Source organism: Oncorhynchus kisutch, linkage group LG9, assembly GCF_002021735.2.
Source record: "Oncorhynchus kisutch isolate 150728-3 linkage group LG9, Okis_V2, whole genome shotgun sequence".
NCBI lineage: Eukaryota > Metazoa > Chordata > Actinopteri > Salmoniformes > Salmonidae > Oncorhynchus > Oncorhynchus kisutch.
In genome coordinates, this window is record NC_034182.2 from 21567109 (window position 1) to 21570582 (window position 3474).

The following is a 3474-nucleotide window of genomic DNA, read 5'->3' on the forward strand; positions in this document are numbered from 1 at the left end:
AAGTCCATATTATGGCAAGAACAGCTAAAATAAACAAAGAGAAACGACAGTCCAGCATTACTTTAATATAAAGGTGAAGGTCAGTCAATATGGAAAATGTCAATAACTTTGAAAGTTTCTTCAAGTGGAATCTGGAAAACGTAATAACTGTGCAAGTTTTTTCAAGTGTAGTCATAAAAACCAGCAAGTTAACGATGACACTGGCTTTTATGAAAAGTTACCGGCATTCGCTGCGAGCAGGGTTCGAACCTGCGCGGGAAGATCCCATTGGATTTCAAGTCCAACGCCTTAACCACTCGGCCATCGCAGCTGCTATACAACATCATAGAAAGTGAGTTCAAATCATGTCTTTACATACCAGTCATTAATTTGATACAATGTAATTTGGCTCTGTTTTCTTCAGTGATTTTGTTTGTATCTGATTGTAGTAAATTGCGACGTAGAGCGACGCACATAAATACACATTGGTATCAACAGCGTGAGGAGGCGCATAATAGCCTACAAAACCAGGCCTATATCTAATGTTATACCATTCCTTTACTTAGATCTGTGTGTATCAGAGATTTGTTGTGGAATTGTTAGATATTACTTGTTAGATATTGCTACACTGTCGGTACTAGAAGCACAAGAATTTCGCTACACTCGCAATAACATCTGCTAAACATGTGCATGTGACCAATACATTTGATTTGATTTGATCTATGAATAGACTACATTAGCAATACTTTGTGCATCATTCTTGAAACAAGCTTCAGCTTTCGCTACAGAAATAATAATTGTAGTTGTGTCCATCCTTCATATTTGGATGCACGCACGCAGATGCAACATCTGTGCATTTGTCTAGGTGGCACTAGTGAGCTATGCATTTTCATCAGTGTTCTGTGATGATTGACATGAACTGAAGATTCTGTGATTGAACCACAAAGTTGAAAATGTAACTGTTTGGTTGAACCTTCAACTAACCCCCTGACAACACAACACAAGGTATTATCAAACAGTTTAATATTTTTTCAGATATTAAGGTTTCCTAAAATACTAAAAATCAAATTTAATACGTGTTGTTTTGTGTATTTTTGCTGTGGTCCCCTCTCCAGAGTGTGGGCTGTGATGTTAGTTATTGAAGAAAGTGAAGTTTAACAGTGAACAATGTTGCATGATTGATTGGCACATGGGTTGGGTTGGAGGGAATGAGTTCCCCCTTAGATTGGACTCATTCATTCCTGATAGCGTCCAGGAAGGTATATGCTATAGACCAAGCTGTCCACCAAGAGAGTTCTCATCTATAGTATTCGAATCAACAACAAGTGGGACACAATCATGAAGTGTGAACGACATTTATTGGATATTTCTACCTTTTTTAACAAATCAAAAACTGAAAAATTGGGCATGCAAAATTATTCAGCCCCCTTAAGTTAATACTTTGTTGTGCCACCTTTTGCTGCGATTACAGCTGTAAGTCTCTTGGGGTATGTCTCTATCAGTTTTGCACATCGAGAGACTGACATTTTTTCCCATTCCTCCTTGCAAAACAGCTCGAGCTCAGTGAGGTTGGATGGAGAGCATTTGTGAACAGCAGTTTTCAGTTCTTTCCACAGATTCTCGATTGGATTCAGGTCTGGACTTTGACTTGGCCATTCTAACACCTGGATATGTTTATTTTTGAACCATTCCATTGTAGATTTTGCTTTATGTTTTGGATCATTGTCTTGTTGGAAGACAAATCTCCGTCCCAGTCTCAGGTCTTTTGCAGACTCCATCAGGTTTCCATCAATTTTAACCATCTTCCCTGTCCCTGCTGAAGAAAAGCAGGCCCAAACCATGATGCTGCCACCACCATGTTTGACAGTGGGGATGGTGTGTTCAGGGTGATGCGCTGTGTTGCTTTTACGCCAAACATAACATTTTGCATTGTTGCCAAAAAGTTCAATTTTGGTTTCATCTGACCAGAGCACCTTCTTCCACATGTTTGGTGTGTCTCCCAGGTGGCTTGTGGCAAACTTTAAACAACACTTTTTATGGATATCTTTAAGAAATGGCTTTCTTCTTGCCACTCTTCCATAAAGGCCAGATTTGTGCAATATACGACTGATTGTTGTCCTATGGACAGAGTCTCCCACCTCAGCTGTAGATCTCTGCAGTTCATCCAGAGTGATCATGGGCCTCTTGGCTGCATCTCTGATCAGTCTTCTCCTTGTATGAGCTGAAAGTTTAGAGGGACGGCCAGGTCTTGGTAGATTTGCAGTGGTCTGATACTCCTTCCATTTCAATATTATCGCTTGCACAGTGCTCCTTGGGATGTTTAAAGCTTGGGAAATCTTTTTGTATCCAAATCCGGCTTTAAACTTCTTCACAACAGTATCTCGGACCTGCCTGGTGTGTTCCTTGTTCTTCATGATGCTCTCTGCGCTTTTAACGGACCTCTGAGACTATCACAGTGCAGATACATTTATATGGAGACTTGATTACACACAGGTGGATTGTATTTATCATCATTAGTCATTTAGGTCAACATTGGATCATTCAGAGATCCTCACTGAACTTCTGGAGAGAGTTTGCTGCACTGAAAGTAAAGGGGCTGAATAATTTTGCACGCCCAATTTTTCAGTTTTTGATTTGTTAAAAAAAATTGAAATATCCAATAAATGTCGTTCCACTTCATGATTGTGTCCCACTTGTTGTTGATTCTTCACAAAAAAATACAGTTTTATATCTTTATGTTTGAAGCCTGAAATGTGGCAAAAGGTCGCAAAGTTCAAGGGGGCCGAATCTTTCGCAAGGCACTGTACTTTTGACCAGGGCCCAAGCAGAGCACAATGTAGGCAATAGGGGGCCATGAATGCCTTTTGCCAAGATGTTTACAATGCTGGCTAGCCTAAAGCAAACACCTTTTTCTTAGCTCCCCTCTTTATGAAACCAAACCTAAATTGATCTGGTTCAGATTTGGTTCCCGAGTGGTGCAGCGGTATAAGGCACTGCATCTCAGTGCTAGAGGTGTCACTACAGACTCTGGTTAGATTCCAGGCTGCATCACAACTAGCTGTGATTGGGAGTCCCATAGGGTGGTGCACAATTCGCCCAGCATTGTTAGGGATTGGCCGGGGTAGGCCCTTCATTGTAAATAAGAATTTGTTCTTAACTGACTTGGCTAGTTAAATAAAGGTTAAATAAAAACAACTATTTAAAAAACGATTAGGAAATCATAAAATACATTGTGGTGAGTGGTAGTAGGGCCTGGGAGGCCGGTGGCTTGCGCCATTTAATCTAACAGTGTTGCATAACTGTGATTTGTCAACTGTCCATATCAAGTGACTCAGATTCAATCAAGTGACTAGTTATCATTTGTTACTAGACTTCACTCACTCATTAACATAACTTTTCCCCCAGCATTGTTCCTCCTTCCCATACTGTAAATCAGCAATAGCACTGTAACGTTTCACCGAGTCGTGGCTGAACGACGACACGGATAATATAGAG

The 3474-nt window shown here is 40.4% G+C and overlaps 1 non-coding gene across 1 annotated transcript; it reads right to left on the reverse strand.

The window, feature by feature from the left end:
* Positions 1-228: 228 nt before the first annotated feature.
* trnas-uga (transfer RNA serine (anticodon UGA)) lies at positions 229-310 on the reverse strand. Its single transcript has one exon. It is a non-coding gene; the product is annotated as a tRNA-Ser (tRNA).
* Positions 311-3474: the final 3164 nt, after the last annotated feature.